Below are 22,234 nucleotides of genomic sequence, written 5' to 3' on the forward strand. Positions count from 1 at the left end.
GTTTGCATGATATCTATTCTTTGCAATTTGTTTAGGGTTTCTCTGTGGCCTAGTATATGATCAGTTTTTGTAAATGTTTCATGTGTGCTTAACAAAATGTTTTCTTTAAGTTTTGGGTGCGTAGCTCTCTCTATTTTTTTTTTTTTTTTTTAGATGATTAAATCTTTTACCTTCTTGCAGATTTTTTTGTTGTTGGTTGTTTACTTGACCTATCATTGATTGAGAATGTTGTATTGAAACCTTCCACTGTGAAGGTGGGTATGATCAGTTTCTCCCTATATTTCTATCACTTTTTGCTTCACATATTCTTGGAGAATTATCATTTTTAGAGATCTTCCTCATCCTTAGTAATACTTTTTGATTTATTTTGTAATGTATGACTGACCATAAATCCTGATTTGCCTAAGAAGTCTTGGTTTATTTCTCTTTCCCTGTTGTAATTCTTAATAGTATCTTTTATTCTCAAAGGTATGCTGGTTTATACAATAAATTATATATAGTTACCCTAATTTTAGATGATATTAATATTGCTACAAGAGCTATCTTTTGGCTAGCATTTGCCTGAGATGTCTTTTTCCATGCTTTTGCTTTCAACCTTTGTGTGCTCTTATGTTGTATGTATATCTCTTCATCTCTATTTCAGTTATTTCTGCGCTGATCTTTATTTTTTCCTTCCTTCTGCTAACTTTGGGCTTTATTTGTTCTTCTTTTTCTAGTTCCTTTAGGTATAAAGTTAGATTGTGTATTTGAGATTTTTCTTGTTTCTTGAAGTAGGCCTGTATTGTTATGAACTTCCCTTTTAGAACTGTTTTGCTGCATCCCATAGATTTTGGTATGTTGGGTTTCCATTTTTGTTTGTCTCAAGGCATTTTTTGATTTTTCCTTCAATTTCTTCGTTGACCCACTTGTTGTTCAGGAGCATGTTGTTTAATCTCCACATATTTGTGATTTTTCCAGTTTTTTTCTTATAATTGATTTCTCATTTCATACCATTGTCATTGGAAAAAATGCTTCATATAATTTCAGTCTTCTTAAATTTATTGAGACTTGTTTTGTGGACTAGCATATGATCTATCCTGGAGAATGTTCCATGTGCATTTGAGAATAACGTGTATTCTGCTGCTTTTGGATGGAATGCTCTATATCTATATCTGTATCTATATCTATATATACATAAGTCCATCTGGTCTAAAGTATCATTTAAGGCCAATGCTTTCTTATTGATTTTCTGTCTGGATGATCTATCCATTGATGTAAGTAGGCTATTAAAGTCTGTTACTATTATTGTATTGTTGTCAATTTCTCCCTTTAGGACTGTTAATATTGTCCATATATATTTAGGTGATCCTATGTTGGGTGCATAAATATTTACAAATGTTATATCTTCTTGTTGAATTGGCCCCTTTATTGTTATGTAATGCCCATCTTTGTCTTTTACTATATTCTTTTTTTTTTAAGTCTATTTTTCTGATATAAGGATAGCTATCCCAGGTATCTTTTGGTAACCATTTGCATGAAACACATCTTCCCTTCACTTTCTGTCCCTTCACTTTCAATCTGTTTGGGTACTTACATCTGAAGTGAGTTTCTTGTAGGCAGAATATAGATGGTCTTGTTTTTTTATCCACTTAGCCACTCTATGTCCTTTGATCGGAGAATATAGTCCATTTATATTTAAAGTAATTGTTGATAGGTAAGTAGTTATTGCCATTGTTTTACTTGTTTTCTGGCTGTTTTGGTAGTTCATTTTTGTTTTTCCTTTTTCTCTTGCTTCTTCCCTTGTGGTCTGATGACTTTCTATGGTGTTATGCTTAGATTCCTTTCCCATTATCTTTTGTGTGCCTACTATAGGTTTTTGCTTTGGGGTTACCATAAGTCTCACATATAGCAGCCTATACATATACAAAAGTCTGTTTTAAGTTGATAGCAAGTTAAGTTTGAATGAATTATAAAACTCTACATTTTTACTCCTACCATCCCAATTTTTATGTTTTTGATGTCACATTGTACACCCTTTTATTTTGTGTATCCCTTAACTAGTTATTGTAGTTAGAGTTATTTTTACTACTTTTGACTTTTAACCTTCACACTAGTTTTATAAGTGATTAATCCATTACCTTTACTATATATTTACCTTTACCAGTGTGAGTTTTAATTTCATGTTTTCTCATTACTAATTAGTGCCCTTTCTTTTCAATTGCTGGTTTAGTGGGATGAACTCCTTTAGCTTTTGTTTGTCTGGAAAACTCTTTGTCTCTCTTTCAATTTTGAATGATAGCCTTGCTGGGTAGAGTATTCTTGGTTGAGAGTTGTTTTACTTTTATTATTTCAAAAATATCATGCTGCTTCCTCCTGGCCTGCAAAGTTTTTGCTGAGAAATCTGCTGATAGTCTTAGAGGGGTTCCCTTGTATGTAACAAGTTGTTTTTATCTTGTTGCTTTTAAGATTCTCTTTAACCTTTACCTTTTTTTTTTTTAACATCTTTATTGGAGTATAATTGCTTTACAATGGTGTGTTAGTTTCTGCTTTATAACAAAGTGAATCAGTTATACATATACATATATCCCCATATCTCTTCCCTCTTGCGTCTCCCTCCCTCCCACCTTCCCTATCCCACCCCTCTAGGTGGTCACAAAGCACCGAGCTGACCTACCTGTGCTATGCAGCTGCTTCCCACTAGCTATTGGTTTTACATTTGGTAGTGTATATATGCCCATGCCACTCTCTCACTTTGTCCCAGCTTACCCTTCCCACTCCCCGTATCCTCCAGTCCATTCTCTAGTAGGTCTGATCTTTACCTTTTGACATTTTAATTATAGTATGTTTTGGTGTGAGTCTCTTTAGATTTATATTTTTTTGGAACTCTCTGGGTTTCCTGGATCTGGATGTCTGTTTTATTTCCCAGGTTGGGGAAGTTTTTCAATCATTATTTTTTCAAATAAATTCTCTGCCCCCCTTTTCTTTCTCTCCTGCTTCTGGACCCCTATAATGCAAATGTTATTGGGTCCCATATGTTTCTTAAGCTATCTTCACTTTTTAAAATTCTTTTTTCTTTTTGCTTCTCTATTTTGGTGAGTTCCTCTGCCCTGTCTTCCAGCTCACTGATTCTTTCTTTACTTCATCTAGTCTGCTGTTCAATGCTTCTTTTGTATTTTTCAGCTCAGTCATTGTATTCTTCATTGCTGTGACTTCTGTTCATTATTTTCTTATATTTTCTCTCTCTTTGTTGAAGTTCTCACTGCGTTTATCTATTTTTCTCCTGGGTTTGATGTACATCCTTATGACCATGACTTTGAACTTTTTATTAGGTAAATTACTTATCTCCATTTCATTAAGGTTTTTTTCTGGGGTTTTATGTTACTCTCTCATTGGGAACATATTCCTCTGTCTCCTCATTTTGCTGGACTCTCTGTGTTTATTTCAATGTATTAGGGAAACAGCTATCTCTCCCAGTCTTGGAGGAGTGGCCTGTGTAGGAGATTAGTGTTATTATTTAAACTTGCCCTAGCTTTGGTTGTCACTTGAACATTTGTGATCGTCTAGGCAGCCTGATTTATTCTTGATAGGTTCAGTCATTGAGGGTGTGCCAAGACCTTTGAGTGTTCCAGAGGGAGGGATCTCTGTCCACACCTGGTATTAGGCTGATTAGAAGCTAGACGCTCAGGCAGCAGCTTTTTAGGTATGCAAATATATACCATCCTGTGAGACTGCCATTGTAAAGGCTACTGACCTCCAGACCAGATGATCTGGAGGTGTTTCCTTGGCAAAAGTTGCCAAAATTGTGGCTCCAGTTGAGTGTGTGAGCTCCTTTCTGGAAGATACTGGTGAGCTGTAGTGAGGCCAAGGGAGAGCGCAGAGATGGTGTCTCCTGGCCTAGGTTCCCTACAGAGAGCACTTCTGTAGCCTGTAGATGTGTGGTAAACCTGAAGCGTACTTCTTAGGCTGGCTGAAGCTCCAGGACAAGTATTTAGGCCTTTTTTCACAAGGGCACTGGGGTTGTGTGTTTCAGTCTGCTGTCTGTGCATTGCCCTGAGGATGGTAGCCTGCCAAGAACCGTCCCTCTGATTGTTTCAGACCAGTAGGTCCCAGAAATGCAATCTCCCCTGGCCCATCAAGGGGCATCTCCTATGTGAGCTGTGAGTGCCTTCCTGGCTTTGGTGGGGCCATGGGAGCACCTCTATCCCTAGAGAGAGTCCAGACAGGGTTCTACCCTTCCAGCAGGTGCCTTAGGATTAGCAAATGAGTTTCCTTCCCATATGGTCTTGGTGTGGTTCAAACTGTGGCTTTTGTTCAAGGTCCCAGGACAAGTGAGTACTCCTGTGAGCCCTTTAAGAGGGGAATCTCTGTCAGCTTGGTGCTTTACAACCACCTAGGGGGTGGGGTAAGGAGGGTGGGAGGGAGACGCAAGAGGGAGGGGATATGGGGATATATGTATGCATATAGCTGATTCACTTTGTTATACAGCAGAAACTAACACAACATTGTAAAGCAGTTATACTCCAATAAAGATGTTTAAAAAAAAAAAAAAAGAGTGGAATCTCTGTTCCCTACAGCCCTATCGCTGCAGGAAAGAAAATAGGGCGGGAGAGAATGGTCATGTCCCAGGTCTCAGGTGAGTCCCTGGGACAGCCGCCAAGTGTGTGTTCTTGGCTTTGCACAGGAAAGAATTCAAGTGCAAGCCATAATAAAGAGAAAGCAGGTTTATTCAGGGAGATATGCACTCCACAGACAGAGTGTGGGCTATCTCAGAAGGCGAGAGGCCCCAGGGTATGGGTTTGTCAGTTTTTATAGGGGTGGGTAATTTCATATGCTAATGAATGGGAGGAGTATTCCAGCTATTTTGGGGAAGACGTGGGGATTTCCAGGAATTGGGCCACGGCCCACTTTTTGACCTTTTATGGTCAGCTTTGGCACCTGTGGGTGTGTCATTTAGCTTGCCGATTTATTACAATGAGTGTATAATGAGGCTTAAAGTCTAGTGGAAGTCGACTCATCCACCATCTTGGACCTGGATGGTTCTAACCAGTTTATGTCATGTCTTCAATGGCTATCATTCTTTTAAAGGTTGTGCCTTGCCCCCTTCCTGTCTCACTATGGTTTTCCTGGACATAAGCTCCATTGGTTTTCAAAACAAGACATCTTGGGGGCTTCGGTTCAGGTCCCAGGGATTGGGGCGCCTCATGTGGGTACAGACCCTTCCCTCTTCAGGGAGAGGCTCTGTATTTGTGAGATCCCTCCTGATGGTGGGTCTCTGTGCCAGGGGTGGGGTTTTTGGTGAGACTGCATCTCTGCCTCTCCTATCTGTCCTGATGATGACTCCCTTACCCTTTGTTGCGGAGGAGCTGTTCAGCCAGTTTTCAGACCTTTATCAGAGGGAATTGAACCATATTTATCTGTAAATTTGTTGTGTCTACAGGACGTGGTAAGTTCAGTATCTTTTTATCTTTTTATCCCTCCATTTTTAACTACCCCCTACACCCTTATTTCTTGATAGTTTATTAGACTCATTTTAACTTCTTGGACTTTAACAACATTTCTGTTTCTGATGGAATCTGTATTCCAGTATTTGTTTTTGTTTGTTTCGGAAATGGTTATTCTTACCAAATGTCTTTTGCTCTTTTGACCTGTGAGCTCATTTTTCCATGGTGAGGCTGGGGGGGTGGGGATTGATGTCTCTGTTAGGCATTATCTATGGAAGAAAGCTGGACTCTAGCCCACCCTTCCCCCCGAGGGTGATGAGTGAGACGGGTCAGTGCCAGACACCACCGTCAAAGCTTCAATTCAGTCCTCAGAGTACGAGGAATTTTCTAGGAAAGGCAGCACTGAGGAAAATTCCAGAAGCAGAATTCCCACTGTGGAATTTCCCGTGAGCTGTGTGAGCAGTGGCCGGTTGCCAGCACAGACATCTAAGAGGAAGAGCAAAGAATGATCCTGGCCTGCGGGCTTTTGAGATGTCTCTGAGGAGATCAAGTTATCCCATCACTGGAAGCCCAGTTCTACTTAGGTCTGTTGGAAACAAGAGGAATCATCAGTCTGACTGAATATTTACTAGGAGAAAAGATGACTGAGAGAACAAACTGATGTGTTCTCGCTGAGTCATCATCTGGCAGATTCAGTGATGGGCTGTGGGTGCTGGGTAGTCGCTTTACTTTTTAGGCGGTAGTTTCTTGAGTGGCTCCATCCTGTGCTTCTTTGTCTGAATCATTGGGCATGATTGATTCTCTCTGCCCTGTATTTATCATTTCACTTATTTAACAGCTGGTTGGAAGAAAAGTTATAATATAATACACACACCTCAAACCAGTCAGTACTTATCCTTACTACATGGCATACGCGCTATTCCTTTCCTTTCCTCTCCTTTCCTTTCCTCTTTTTCTCTCCTTCTGTCTGAGACTCACTAAAGTGATTTCATGACCCATTAATAGGTCCCAGGATACAGTCTGGAAAACATGGATTTAGAGGAAGGCAAAGGAAGCCCACAGGCTGCTGTACGTGAGGGGGTGATTAAACACAAAAACAGGGGAGGTTACTTAGGTTCAAATTAGTCAGGCAGACACGGTGACAGGACCTCCCCCACCAGCTGTCCTGGCAGGCTGGGAGGCTCTGCCCCTGCCCGTTCTTGACTGGGGCAGCCACAGTGGTGAGGTGACTGTGTGCCACAGCGGCACCCCAGGCTGTGCTGGGGGCTCAGCCCGACAGCAGCTCAGCACGCCTCTCACAGCGACCTGTGGGTTTCCTCTGCTTCCCTCCAAGTTAGTGTTTTCAGAGTCTAGTTCAGGACCTATTCGTGGGTCATAAGAGGAATAGGAAATAGTAATAGGAAATAATCATAATAGGAAATAATAGGAGATAATAGGAACTAATAGGAAATAATCAATTTAGTGAGTCTCAGACGGCATTAGAAAAAAGAAAAGAAATGGAATGGAATGGAATAGAAAAGAGCAGAGCACATGGTACATAGTAAGGATAAGTACTGGCCCATTTCGAGGGTGCCGCATATGGTGTCTGTGTGGTGGACGGTGCATGTGGTGTGTGCGTTTTCTGTGTGCTATGGTGTGTGGTGTATGCGGGGAGGGCTGGGGAGGGGTGTGTGCGATGTGGATGTTCTGGGATGTAATCAGAAGTGGCTTTACCTCGAGGCTGATGGGGAAAATGTTCAAGTGTTGAGTTATGGGGAAGTCATTCTGGCTTATACGTGGTTTGCTCTGAACTTTGTGTGAAATAGAATGGCCTGGCTCATGCCCTGTCAAACATACACAGCACATCTTTAACCATTAAGGTCAAGAACATGACCTTAATGGTTAAAGAATATGACCTTTAACCATTAAGGTCAAGAATTAAGGTCAAGAATATCCACTTCGAAGGTGACAAATGACTCCCTTTCTGTGTCCATGTTAACCCTCCCTTGAAGATAAGGTTCTCTTCCCAGACACCAGGGTCCAGCTCTCTCACTGTATATGTACTAAGCTGTCTCTTTTTTTAAATTTAAATAAAAATCTATAATTTATACAGACTTTTTCTTTAAATAAACAAGGTTTTCTTAAAAAATGTTACAGAGGGATTTTTTTCATCAGTTCTTCATACAGTACAATCCTCTTGTTGAACAAAAGTTATACTGGTAATGAGTATTTACAGATCCAAAATAGACTCGAGCTTCCGATATAAAACATTTAACATTCATTCTAGTTCACTGATTAGTCACAGAAATTCAATATCTGCCCAGATATACACAATTCAGTAAAAAGCTGTCTCTTCTGAAACCTCGAAGGAATGTTCCCTGTCATGTTAAATGTGTGTTCTTTGTTCTGATAAAGGTATGACTATGTTGACAACCATGCTTTTATGTAGCAGTTCCTCAGAGCTACTGAGAGGCTGCCTCCCAGGCTATAGTCCTCAGTTTGGCTCAAGTAAAACTTTCTTCTCTTCCTTATTATATATTGATTATTGATTATTTGCTTTGACAAGGCTAATCAACTTGAACTTCAGGGACCCTAGCACTTTGCAAAGCCCTGTCCCTATTTTGGTAGTTGGAATGCTGTACTGTATTATTTTCCTTAAAGAGGGAAAAGCTTTACGGTAAGTCCCCTACATACATACCAACCTTCAAGCTGTGAACTTTCAAAGATGCGAACATGTGTTCACATGTCCAGTCACGAGTTAGTTCACGTGTCTGATGTACATTGTCACCTGCGTGCATTCTCTACAAGTGGTTGTGCTTTTGTGTACTTACTTTGTGTAGCTTACTGATGAAGACCTGATGGAATTGGAGGCCCAGAGAAAGGACGAAGAGAGACAAGAGGAAGAAGTAACCGAAGAACAGAAGAGATTCACTATGCAGGAAACGGCAAGGGGACTTTCTTTACTTGAGGAGGCACTGTTAGTTTTTGAGGCACAGGACACAAATGCAGAGCGGGTACACGAAGGTTGCAGCAACTGTTCAGGATGCAATCCAGTGCTACTGTGTCATCTACGATGAGAAAAAAAGAGCTACTACCCAGACATCACTGGATTGTTCTTTCAAGAGGGTAGATAGAATTGAATCCATCAAGGAACCAGAACCTGTGCCATCAGTGTCAGGCGTGAGTGAAATTGCAGCCCTCCGTCTCCTATTACTGACGATCCTTCAGCTCTACCATCTCCCACCTCCTCTCCCTCCTCTAGTCAGTAACTCTTCTTGCCCGTTCACTCGATGACAGCCCCTGGATGCCAGCTGTTGCACTGTACTGCTGTACTCTTCAAGGTACTGTGCTGTAAGATTAAAAATGTTTTCTTTATTTTTTTTGTAATGTTTTTATGTATTATTTGTGTGAAAAGTATTATAAACCTATTACAGTACAGTACTATATAGCTGACTGTGTTAGTTGGGTACCTAGGCTAACTTTGTTGGACATACGAACAAATTGGACTTACGAACGCGCTCTCAGAATGGAACTTGTTTGTATGTAGGCGAATTCCTATATTCCCCTCAAACCCTGAGCCCGTTTCTGGTTGGGCTGTAGCACACTGTACTTCCTGTGAGTCACAGTCAAACAGGAAAAACACAAAACCTTATGCTTTCACTTTCCACCTAGCAGCCAGCGCCACCTTGATAAGTGCAAATTCACTCTCTCACGTGAGCTTCCTCGGAATAAAATGCAGATTCCTCAACCGGGCCCAAGGCCTCCTGTTCTTGTTCCTGCTTCCTGCTCCTGTCTTATCTGGACCCCTCCAGTTAAGACAGGAGCCATTCTCTGCCCCTGCTATAGTCTACATTAGTGTCCTGTCCTCCAACCCTTTGTTCGCCCTCCTCCCTCAGGGGGTTTGCAAGCAAATGTTGTTCCCTGACCCTGGAAGACCTTTGACCTCCTCTTTTCTGGCTGCTCCTTTCTTTCCTGGTCTCTGCTGAGCTGTGCCTCCTTCCAGGAAGCCCTCCTTCCCCAAGTGTGAGGGGAACTGACTGTTTACCATCCTTTGTTTACCATCTCAGTAAACAACGCATGCTGCGGCCATCAGGCCACTATGGCCACCCCTACGGTGAGCCCTGAGGGAACTCAGGATGGAGATAAACTGCCCACTGCCAAGTCCTCAGCCACTGCTGCCCCCGTCCTGTGGTGCACCCTGAGGGGACTCAGGGTGGGGAAGCACACGATACAGGCCCTAGATAGCTAAGGTGCATATCCAAGGAATGATTTCAGCGAGTCCAGACTCTTGCATCTTCCAGTACATAGAAAAGTGCTCAATTCTTTAACTTGAGACGTCTGCTTTTCTTTAACTAGCAGTTATATTTTGCCGTTCCGACTACCTGGTCTTTGTTGCAAAACCCCCTATACACCCTGGATCCTCCCTTACCTCTTCGGAGCTGTCCCTCAGAGTTCTTCTGAGAGGCTCTCTCCCTGGCTTGAAGTCCTCAGAAAGTCTGCCAAATAAAACATAATTCTCAACTTTTAGGTTGTGCATTATTTTTCAGTCGATGTGATCGTCCTGTAAAGCCCAGGGCATCCCGCACTTCTACCATCAGAGCCCGCTGACACCACGTTAAGGCTTAACCTGACCCTACGCTGTGTGCCTGCCCCATAGCAGTTCCTGTTATGATTACTCCAGGTGGACCCTGCTGCACGTGCTTGCCAGGTGCTAAGTCCTCCCCTAACACCAACCCTAAGAGTCAGGAGCTGCTGGGGAGGGGGTGTAAGATGGGTTCAAAGATGTATTACACAACATGGGAAACATAGTCAATACTTTGTAATAACTGTAAAGTAATCTTCAAAAATTGCATTAAAAATTTAAAAATTAAATTAAAAATGTAATCAAAAAGAAAACAAACAAACCAGTCAGGAGCTGTTATCACCTTCCCCATTTTACAGATGAGAAAACACAGGCTCAGAGAGGTTAAGAAACTGGCTCAAAGTCACACAGTAAGTGGTCAAGCCAGGATTCTAACCTTAGGGTCTGCCTCCAGAGCCCCCTTGGTGAGCACGAAGTAGAAGGTACTCGATGAGAGCTGGTTAAATGGATTGTTAAGAGAACAGAACATGTAAAACTCGTATGTAACCTAAGCTGATCTTTAAAAAGAAAGCTCAGAAAAAAAAAAAAAAAAAAGCTCAGGTGAGCCTCCAGATGGGGTTGGAAATGACAGGTGGCACAGGGGCTGGGGAGAGCTGGATTTCACTGCAAATGTCACTGTGGAGCTGTGTGCGCTTAGAGGTGGCCCTGGAGGTGGAGGAGCTCCAGGATTGAGAATGGGGGCTCCAGCGAGGTGAGCACGAAACCAGAGAAATGGGGAGAGACAGCGTGCTCAGGCATCAGAGAGGAACCCCCCAACCTTCTGCAGGGCACAGGGAGAACCAGAATCTCAAAGCACGTATTGTAAGGCTGTTTGCTGTGGATTTTGTGATGTAACCATTGAGCAATCTGTACCCCGCCTTGATGCTTTCTGGAGTACTCACAGGGCTTTTCTTGTGTGAGTGGATTCCTTTGACAGAGCTCAAAGAAGTCTAAGGATGCAGGCCCAGTGAGCTGGCCTCATGCATTATGACAGGGACTGGCCTGAACCCATCATACTTGGATCTTCAAAGCGACAGGGGTCCTAGCAGACGTCTGGGTTCTAGAATGAATGGCTGAGTGAATCATCGTTGATGCAAAACTACCCTCTCATTTCACTGGAACTGCCCCTGGTCTCACAGCCCCAGACTCTAGCTTTTCATTTTTTGGTAAAAATTAAACTCTACCTCAAACGTTTTGACGTGCCCAGTAGGTACAAGTAACCTTATGGTAAAGCAAGTGCACTTTTAGCGAAGAATCCTACTTTCAGCAGAGAATTGTTCATTTCTGGTCACATCTACTATACTAGTAGTGGTAATGGTGTATTTTGCATAAAATCTTTGATACATGGAGGCATAAAGCTCTACATACAAAACCTTTCTAAGGATGTTTATTTGCAATGAACCAATTGTTGAGGAAGATGACCGGTTACTATTTGGAGGAATTTGTTCATCCTTAAGACAACTCTTTAGACAGGGTAGGCCACATTTTAAGACGGCAGGGTGGGATCTGTGGTATGTCTAAGGGCCAGTTCCCCTGACCCCTCAGGACATCTGTAAATGCCTTTGTTCCTGCTCCAAGGCTCTAAGTTAAGGGTGTATTGGACAGGGCTCCGTCTGCCTGGGGAGCAATGTGCTCCATTGTAGCCAGGTTGCTCTTGTCTAACTGTAGGATTGGTGAGGCCTCCCAGGCCCAGTGAGGTTTCCTGTGCCACCTCAGGGGAGCCAATCAGCAGAAGTGCCCCAGCCTTGAGTACGTGAGCAGGGGTGGGGGAGGGGGAATTAGGAGGGAGGGGAGTCTCTGAGACGCGGCTTGAGGATGTCTGGGATGGCTCTAACTAGCCTGGCTTTATCGTCTGCCACTCCCCATTTGGTGAGTCAGGAACCTGACTGGGCCTCTGCAGATGGCTGCCAGCTGCCCTGCTTGTGTCCTGAACTCCCAGACTTTCTTCTGTGTCGTTAGATACGGGAACTTGCGTGACTTTGCCAAGAGGTGCTTGGGTCTGGGCTTTCTTTCAATCTGAGCACACCGCTGATGTCTGCTAATATGGCGGTGGGGCGAAGACCTTTGAACCACTGGTTCATCATCACGTGAGTAAAAACAATATAGGTGATTTAATTTTTAGAGAACAATGGAAACACATTTAAATAGATGTATGTTTATTTTTAACATATATTATAATATGTAATATATACTATATATATAATATGGAATATATAATATGTGTAATATGCAATATTTTAAAAGATACATTTTTAAAAATATATATTAAAATAATAAAAAAGGTTTTTAGGGTTAAACAAAACTGCAATGGCTATTATGGGCTGAATTGTGTCCCCCCAAAATTCATATGTTGAAGTCCTAAGCCCCAGTACCTCAGAATGTGACTGTATTTAGAAGTAGGGTCTCTAAAGCGGCGATTAAGATAAAATGAAGTCATTAGGCTGGGCCCTAATCTAATATGACTGGTGTGCTTATAGGAGGGAACTGGGACACAGACACAGGGAAGACCATGTGAGGACCCAGGGAGAAGACAGTCATCTACAAGCCAAGGAGAGAGGCCTCAGAAGGAATCAACCCTGCCAACCCCTTGATTTCAGACTTCTGGGCTTCAGAACTGAAAAAATAAATTTCTATTGTTTGAGCCACCCAGGCTGTGGTACCGGCAGCCTGGCTGGCTAACACAGTAGCCATCTTGTTAGTGTCTGTAGCATCTTTTATGCTAGGCAATGGCTCCCTCTGCTGGGTCTTTATGTTAAACGTCAAATGCCCCGAAAACAATGCATTTCATGTTTGGACACTATAAAATTACGAACAAAGTACTCAGATACTTCTTTATAGAATCCTCGATAGAATTAAGAATGTAGAATCTTCACTGGATGCTTTACAGAATCCTTCACCTGTGAGCAGGGTTGATATTAAAAATATTCAGCAGCTGGGGTGCGGGGTTGCTACTGTGCCTGGTGTGGAGGCTGGACTGAGAGGAGTGGGTGGGGAGGGTCCTGGGGGAGGAGCTGGGTGGCCAGGGCAGCATTGGGAGGACCAAGGTGGGGGGAGCAACTATGCACCAACGCTTATGGAAGATGCAGCCGTGTGGAGGGTCCCGCTGAAGATCAGTTTGTAATCATATAAAATTGTTTTCTAATACTTCCTTTTAAAAACTGCAAATCGTTTTTTTTTTAAATTAATTAATTATTTATTTATTTTTGGCTGTGTTGGGTCTTCGTTTCTGTGCGTGGGCTTTCTCTAGTTGCGGAGAGCAGGGGCCACTCTTCATCGCGGTGTGCGGGCCTCTCACCGTTGAGACCTCTCTTGTTGCGGAGCACAAGCTCCAGACGCTCAGGCTCAGTAGTTGTGGCTCACGGGCCCAGTTGCTCCACGGCATGTGGGATCTTCCCAGACCAGGGCTCGAACCCGTGTCCCCTGCATTGGCAGGCGGATTCTCAACCACTGCGCCACCAGGGAAGCCCTAAAACTGCAAATCTTTAACTTAGTCTAGTGCTCCTAGAAATAGTCCTCAAGCAAGTACTGTTTTCTAAGCAGGAAGTCACTGTCCTTCTGTCATTTGTGGTTGTTCAACACACATCTCTTGTAAGTCAGATTCATGCTATTGACCTCACTCCCCTCCTGGTGGACAAAATGCATCGCTAATGCCACGAACGAGACAGCAAGTCTTGAGACCAAGTCTGGAGCATCGCAGGTAGAGGGTTAAACTTTCCAGCACTTCCACTGCTATGAAACAGAGGGCAACCCAAGCAATTTGGGCTCCAAAAAGCTATCACGAGAATGAAAAAATCAGCCCCTAGGTTGGTGCACACAGTAAGCGCCCAATAAATAATTTTTAAATAAGTGAATGGCGATCGGACACCATGAAATGAAAACACTTGGCAGCCTGCGTTCCAAACTTGGGTCGTCACTAGGCTGTTCTAGATCGCTTCTATGAAGTGAGGATTTTCTTCTGTTGTCCAGATAGCACCTTTTCTAGATGCAAATGAGAAAACCAGGGGTGAAAGCACAGAGCCCGTCCAGCCTCAGACTCCATGACCCAGTCCAATAAGAGGAAACAGCATTTGAAATAGGGACTGCCTGGCATGCCCAGGCTGTGTGGAGTGGGGTGTGTGGTCAAACCATACTCCTTAGAAGGATAAGGAAGCTTCCAATGAGTCCTAACTTGAGCTTCCCGTTCATTCCATCACTCATGGATTCAGGAAGCATTTACTGAGTGCCTCCCATGTGCCTGGCACGTGCAGGGGTTATGGCAGTGAGCACAAGGGACACAGATCCTCATTTCTGGGAGCTTACACTCATGAGGGGGACAATTACACAAATGTTGTAATCGTGATGAAGCTAATTAGGGAGAAGTACAGGGTGACAGGGCAACATGAGAACAGGAAAAGGAGCAACTTCCAGCTGTGAGCGGCTGGGAAGGCTTACCCAAGACAGTCATCTCTAAGACGAGGCTTGGGAGGGGAGGCAGAGGGTGTGGTGACGTGGGGAAGCCTTTCAGGAAGACAGAACAGCCTGTGTATATGTCTAAGGCAGTGGCACCATCAGAGCAGACAGGGGCGTGGCATGGGGGCGCTCAAGTCCAGCTGTGGGGCAGTGGATTTACCCAATTCCCAAGAAGATGCCCACATCTGGGCTGCACCGGTCCAGAGGATATGCCTTTTCCAAACTTGCACAAATGGGCTTTTGGGCTGGCGGGTCCTGAAACCTGGCTCATTCAGAAAACTGAAAGTATGACAGATCATGGGGAGTGAAAACCCCTTGGCCAGTTGCCAGCTGCTCCTCGTAGATACCTGTCCTCATCTTTTCATGTTGACCTACAAGTCCTGGACTCTCTGTTCAGGTAAAGTCCCTCTCCACCCACTGACCTTGCCCCTTAGGGAGATATCTCTTATCCCCCTGCATAAGCTCTCACCTCCTCTGGAGCCAACCAAATGCTTCATGTGCTTACATCCCACCAGAATCACCCGAGACCTTGGTTTGTGGCTGTGGTCACTCTATGCCCAGTGCATAGCACATAGTAGGTGTTCAACTAAATGTGTAGTTGAATGAATGAATCTGTTTTCAAAAACATGGGGACCTCTCTTTGGGAACAGCTCTTACTCTGCCTGAATGCAGGCTCCATTGTAACACGCATTTAGCGCTCACTTCTGTGCATACCGCCTGCAACCATCAAAGGTGATACACACTCTTAACCTCTAACATCTCACCTCTCTGGAGCCACATCAGCCTTCCAGAGGCCACCAAGAACAAAATAAAGCACTCTCAGGAAACAGTGCACTGAGGACCACGCTCTGAGTGCTGCAAAAGCAGCTGTCAGTACTCTCTGTCCTAGCTTATTAACTCTTATTTTACACACAATGATAACTAGTGTTGATTCTCTGTTGTCCTAGCCTCCTGCAGAATAGAAATTGTAAAAAGAAAGCATGGGTCATTGGGTTGGGGGGTGGAAAGAAGGAAAAGAGGAGGCTAGCTGGATGAGTTCAGCCACGGCTGCTGCTTCTGGGACCCTCTTCCCAATACTCTTGCAGGGACACATGCCCTGTAGACAGTTCTGCTTTTCTGCTCCAGTTCACCCTTGGAGGTTGCCTCTGTGGTGTGACCATCAGCCCCCAGCTTCTATTTCCTCTTTCTCGGGCTTAGCCTCTGAGACACCATGGAACTGACGCTGCCTATTCTGATTACGTGCAAAAATCGTATCCCAGCCATCAAGCATTTGATTCTCAATTTCCAATTAGTTGCAAATTGGTGATCACTTAGCGTTGAATAACATAATTTCCTCTGAGTATAAGAAGATGCTTACAATTGAGAAATTCCTTGCTTACACAATTTTTCTTCTTTTCTCTTTCTGGCACCTGCCTGTGGTTTAGATGCCATATTTTAACTTCTCCTTCCTCAAAGGGTCAACCCAACTCTGCTGTCTTGTTGCATCTGGGTCTGTTCCTACTTCCACCCACAGTCCAAAGTTCACAGACACTTCTCCGATCCCCCTCTCAGGTGGGCTTTTTCCTTGGGCTCTGTCCTAAAAATAACTTCACTACCATCTCAAATATGCCTAATCACCCCAACTTGCATAATTTCTGTTTTCTGCACGTAGATCATACTTTTTTTCTAATACATCAGCAAATATTTAGTGACTTCGTATTTATGTGCCCAGTATTCTGTAAAGTGTAGTTGGGGAGATAGACTGGAAAACCCAATCTTGCCAACTAAAGTCATCTCAGCGGGTGAGAATTCAGAAAAGCGTGAGATATGCAGCCTGCAGCACCCGGCACTGGGCAATGGCTCCCCACTTCTCTCCTCAGCGATGCAGGGGAACATGATATTTCCAGCTACCATGCATCCCCATCGGCTTGGGGTTGCTCCGCCCCTTACCCAACCAAGAAAATTTAGGGAATGATGGGATATTATCAAAGGGACAGTCTTTTTTTTGGTTTGGTTTGGTTTGGTTTTGTTTTTTGCGGTATGCGGGCCTCTCACTGCTGTGGCCTCTCCCGTTGCGGAGCACAGGCTCCGGACGCGCAGGCTCAACGGCCATGGCTCACGGGCCCAGCTGCTCCGCGACATGTGGGATCTTCCCGGACCGGGGCACGAACCCGTGTCCCCTGCATCGCCAGGCGGACTCTCAACCACTGCGCCACCAGGGAAGCCCAAAGGGACAGTGTTTTTAATCTTTATTTTATATTGGAGTACAGTTGATTAACAATGTTGTGTTAGTTTCAGGTGTACAGAAAAGTGATTCAGTTATACATATACATGTTCCTATTCTTTTTCAAATTATTTTCCCATTTAGGTTATTACAGAGTATTGAGCAGAGTTCCCTGTGATATACAGTAGGTCCTTGTTGGTTATCTATTTTATTTTATTTGTTTTTTTATGTTTGGTTGCATTGAGTCTTCATTGCTGTGTGTGGGCTTTCTCTAGCTGCAGCGAGCGGGGGTTACTCTTCGTTGCAGTGCACGGGCTTTTCATTGCAGTGGCTTCTCTTGTTGCAGAGCATGGGCCCTAGGCTTGCAGGCTTCAGTAGCTGTGGTGTGTGGGCTCACTAGTTGTGGCTTGTGGGCTCTAGGGCACGCGGGCTTCAGTGGTTGTGGCGCACGGGCTTAGTTGCTCTGCGGCATGTGGCATCTTCCCGGACCAGAAATTGAACCCGTGTCCCCTGCTTGGCAGGCGGATTCTCAACCACTGCGCCAGGGAAGTCCCTGGCTATGTATTTTAAATATAGCAGAGTGTACATGCCAATCCCAAACTCCCAGTTTATCCCTCCCGCTCCACTCTTCCCCCCTGGTAACCACAAGTTCCTTCTCTAAGTCTGTGAGTCTGTTTCTAATTTGTAAATAAATTCATTTGTATCATTTTTTTTTAGATTCCACATATAAGCAATATTATGTGACATTTGTCTTTCTCTGTCTGACTTACTTTACTTAGTATGATAATCTCCAGGTTCCTCCACGTTCCTGCAAATGGCATTATTTCATCCTTTTTAATGGCTGAGTAATATTCCGTTGTATATATGTACCACATCTTTATCCATTCCTCTGTCGATGGACATTTAGGTTGTTTCCATGTCTTGGTTATTGTAAATAGTGCTGCAATGAACATTGGGTACATGTATCTTTTTTAATTATAGTTTTGTCCAGATATATGCCCGGGAGTGGGATTGCTGGATCATATGGTAACTCTATTTTTAGTTTTTTAAGGAACCTCCATGCTGTTCTCTATAGTGGCTGCACCAATTTACATTCCCACCAACAGTGTAGGAGGGTTCAAAGCGACAATCTTGAACGTTCTCTATTTCTCAGAAGAGTCATCTTTAGAAACGGTGATACTTAGTAATAAGTCACCGTATCACACCTTACTGAGTCCCGGCCATGCAGCTTAGGCAGCTGCAGTGGAGGATGGCTGGCCGAGATAGGGCTGTTTTCTGAGAACAGATCACACTTCAAGGAAATAAACCGAGTTCTTGAACTGCCTTTGCTTCCAAACTGCTGACTGCGACCGGCAGGACCACACTGCTCTGGCAGATAAGTCTTGAAAAGGGGCAGTTGCCGTCAAGTTCTTGGTCGACTGTGGTCCTTCCTTACTCAGGAGGACCGTGTGAACATGAGTGTCTGCACACTCAAGCTTGGAGGCCATAACTGTCATTTCTCAGCCTCTCTGAGTCTTCATTTCCTCGTGTTGAAACATGGGGATCTTAATTCCTACCTCACAAGGGCTGTGGTGGAAATTCAATAATGTTGTGAGAGCCCTTAGCACTGTGCTAGCATTAAGTGCTTGCTCAATAATTATTTGCCGGGTGGAAAAAAAAAGGTATTTACTTACAAGCCTGCTATGCAATTTTTCTTGATAGAAGTACACAAGGGCCATCTGCCAGTTATATCTTGCTAAAATAAAAACAGGTGGAAACTGTCTTAAGTGGAATTGCTATAGAAGAGGTGTGTCCGTTATCATTGTTTTACAGGCTTCAGTTAATCCAGCGTGTTCCTTGCTTGCTTTCCTTCCCAGGAATTGTTCCGTGGGTGAACTCCGTGAGCTGGGGGCTGTGATCATTAGACCAAGGCCGTGCACCTGTCCCCTGTGGGCCAGTTAGCTCAGCTTGGTTCCACGTCCATACACATTGATCTTAACCCAGCTGGCAGACTCACAAATGTGTGACCATGTCCCCAAGGACACCAGGGGAATGGGTTTCTGTGGATATGGCAAATAACTCCTGTCTGCTGGAGAAGCAGCTTCGCAACAGCTCTGTTATGGTTATTGTGACCTGAAGGTGGCGCTGTTTCTCAAGGAAGCGTGGTATGGGGCTTTTACAGGCTGTGTGAAATGTTGGACCGTCAGAGTTGGAGAGAATCTGCAAGGTAACTGGGTTCAATTCCCTCCTTTTCCAAGCAAGGAAACTGAGATCCAGAGATAGAAAACTCTTGCCTGAAGCCAAACCACAGAGGCAAGGCTGGATACAGGTCTCCCAGATTATACACTTGCAGGTTTCACTACACTGTTTCCTGGTCCTAATGGTATTAGGCAATTAATAATGCTTGCAACAAAATGCAGTGAATCACGGATACCTAAACTGGTGATGTTTCCAAAGAGCTACACTGTCATTGAATTTCAAATGTCTATTATTCCTAATCACAGGCCAGGTTCAATCTGTCTGTTTTGGTTTTTATTATAAAAGGCATTTTTATGTATCTATGTTTTCATGGACGATTTCGTTTTCTTTTCCATACAAATGAAAGAAGGAAAATCATTGGTATGGGTGGAATTTTATTCTATACTGATTTTTTTTGAAACGTAAGCACGATTTCTGTTTAAATGATCACAATTGAGAGGTGGGTTTTTAAAAGATGCTCGTGGATAGAAGCCTGATAATGAAAATAATTCCAAGGTAGCTATTTTTAGCCCCTTTCCTAATTCATAGAAAGTGGAACACATCAGGGAATGGATATAGTAGGTACATCCCTACAGGCACGCACAGAATCTAAATTCAGTCTTTTAGAAGGTTTCTACTGTGGAAATAATTTTTTTTTTTTTTTTTTAAGTAATCTTTTGCTTACTTTCCGGGGAGAGTAAGAACTGAGGAAAGTGAGAGAAGTAAGTCCTACATCCTCATGGCGGGCCTTGTCACAGGATCATCAGTGAGGTCCTCCAGGTGTTCAGAGCCTGTCTTACAGAATTCAAGGTCGCTAGAAAGACAGGGCCTGTACCTCTGCTCTTGGCACCAGTTAAAACTTTTCTTGAGATGCAGATGAAGCGGAAGACATCATTCCAGTGATAGCAGCATCGTTTCCCCCATTCACCTGGGAGAGATGGAGTTTATAATTCTTATATTTGTTTTTTTCCTTCAGAGCTAAGGGAGACGTACAAAAAGATGTTTTCTGAAATTTCGGTCTACTGGATTCGGGAAGGCTGGATTTCTATTCTTCTGAAAAATATTCTTTATCAAGTAACTTAGATTTTTTTTCCATTGCAGCTTCCTATGATATAGCAGAATTGCAGAATCTTCAGGTTGTGCTCTGCTCTTTATTTTTACCTCTATCCACACTCCCTTAAAAGACCCACTTTGTTACATCAGCATCACCCGGTAGCCTGTTAGGAAGGCAGAGTCTCTGGCCCACCTCGGACCTATGGAATCAGCCCCTGATGTGTCAGCGTTCCCCAGGTGAGTCGTGCGCCCATGAATGTTAGAGGAGCACAGACTAGAACACACAGATCTATCAGGTGGGAGCTGAAATGCCCGTAAACATTTACCTTAGTTCAGTCTCTGTTTTCATATCAGTGTTTTATCCTTCTCCACTTAGCCTCTCTCGTTCATGCAATTCCATAGATATTTATTGAGGTCCGTGATGTGGCTGAAGGGCTGAGAATAAAGATGAAAATCCTTGGCCTCCTGGAGCTGATGGGGGGAGATAGAAAATAAACTTTACTTATATTTTTAAAAATTTCAAAATAAACTTTACTTATATTTTAAAAATTTTATTTCTTTTTGGTTATGTTGGGCCTTCATTGCTGCCCACGGGTTTTCTCTAGTTGCGTCGAGTGGGGACTACTCTTTGTTGCAGTGCGTGGGCTTCTCATTGAGGTGGCTTCCCTTGCTGCAGAGCACGGGCTCTAGGAGCACGGGCTTCAGTAGTTGCGGTGCGTGGGCTCAGTATTTGTGGCACACGGGCTTAGTTGCTCCAGGGCATGTGGGATCTTCCCGGACCAGGACTCGAACCTGTGTCCCCTGCATTGGCAGGCAGATTCTAAACCACTGCGCCACCAGGGAAGGCCTAAACTTTACCTATATGTATAATTATATAATGTACAGCATGTTGTAGAGCGACAAGCTATGGAAGAAAATAAGGCAGGCTAAGGGGGATGGGAGTGTGGGAAAGGGTACAGTGGCGTATGGGATGGTCAGTGCCGGCCTCTCCAGCGAGTGGGGCCTCCGAGTGGAGACGGGAAGGCAGTGATGGTGGGAACATGTAGAGGACGGGACCTGGGGCAACCCTCTGCCACCCTCCTTTAAAGTTGCTACGTGGGTCCCTGTGTGTCAGGTTTGCCAGATTTAGCAAATAAAAATACAGGACGCCCTACATTTTTGAATTTGGATTTTTGAATTTGAATTTGAACTTGTAATGTTATAATATATGCATATATATCAATAATTTAATACATGTGCTAGTACATTAAGCCTGGTACTAAGTTACAGTATATATATTAAAAAGTTTTCATCATTTATCTGAAATTCAGATTTGACTGGGGGTCCTGTATTTTATCTGGTGAGTCCTCTGTGACCAATGGCCCCAGAGCAGGCCATGGCTGGAGGAGGGCGTGGCTTTCTCCGCAGAATCACCATTTCCTTTCTCCATCAATCTGCGTCTTCCTTCCTGGGTCCTGGCCAGCGGCACCCGGAAGGCAATGGCTGTCCGTGACCTTATTGTGTTATCCCCATGGATGATGCCTGAAGGTGGTTCCCCTGGACCTGTTTTCTGCAGTCAGATAAGAATTTCCTGAACTAAATACTCCTAAAAAGACTTTTCTAGTAAAAAAAAGACCCATATTTTAGAATACCTCTAGTTATACATTGCCTTGTGACTGTATCAGCCATCACCTGTTAGAAAAAACCACTAACCATTCCTTTGTCCATCTGGTATGTATGGGAGAAACTCATCAGATATTTTGCAGGCAACCTCCATACAACATGTCAAGTGCAGTTTTCCAAGGGCTGTTTGTGATGCGGGAAGTGTGACCCCTTCCGCCTCTTCCCAGAAGAGTCTAGGGCATAACATCTGTCTGCCAAGCTCAGAGTCAAGCCATAACCCTTCCCCATTTAAGTAAGGGGAAATCCTCCTCCCTTCCTTTACTTATTTATTTTTAACCATACCAACTGGCAAGGACGTGGCTGCTGAAATGACAACAGCGCTATGTCACTTTTCAGTAATTACCCCTTACAGAGCCCAAGCTTGAAGAAAGAAGGTTCTAGAACTGGAAGCTTTTGTGTTTTCTCATGAGGAGAAGGGTGACTATAAACAGCCCACCTGACTTAGCCAAGATAGGCTGAGGAGCCCCTTTGCTGTCTTCTCTCTTATGCTTCTGAACACCTGCCATCACAAGTTAAAGCCATTAATAACACCCAGCAAAACAAAATTCAGTTGCATTTCATAATAACAAGACCTTCTGATGAGAGGTCACAGCTGACGGTAGAAATAGAATTTCTTCTTTGCCTCCTGAC

The sequence above is a fragment of the Aethalodelphis obliquidens genome, unplaced genomic scaffold, assembly GCF_003676395.1.
Source record: "Aethalodelphis obliquidens isolate GAN/ISIS:26980383/991018 unplaced genomic scaffold, ASM367639v1 scaffold1, whole genome shotgun sequence".
Taxonomy (NCBI): Eukaryota; Metazoa; Chordata; class Mammalia; order Artiodactyla; family Delphinidae; genus Aethalodelphis; species Aethalodelphis obliquidens.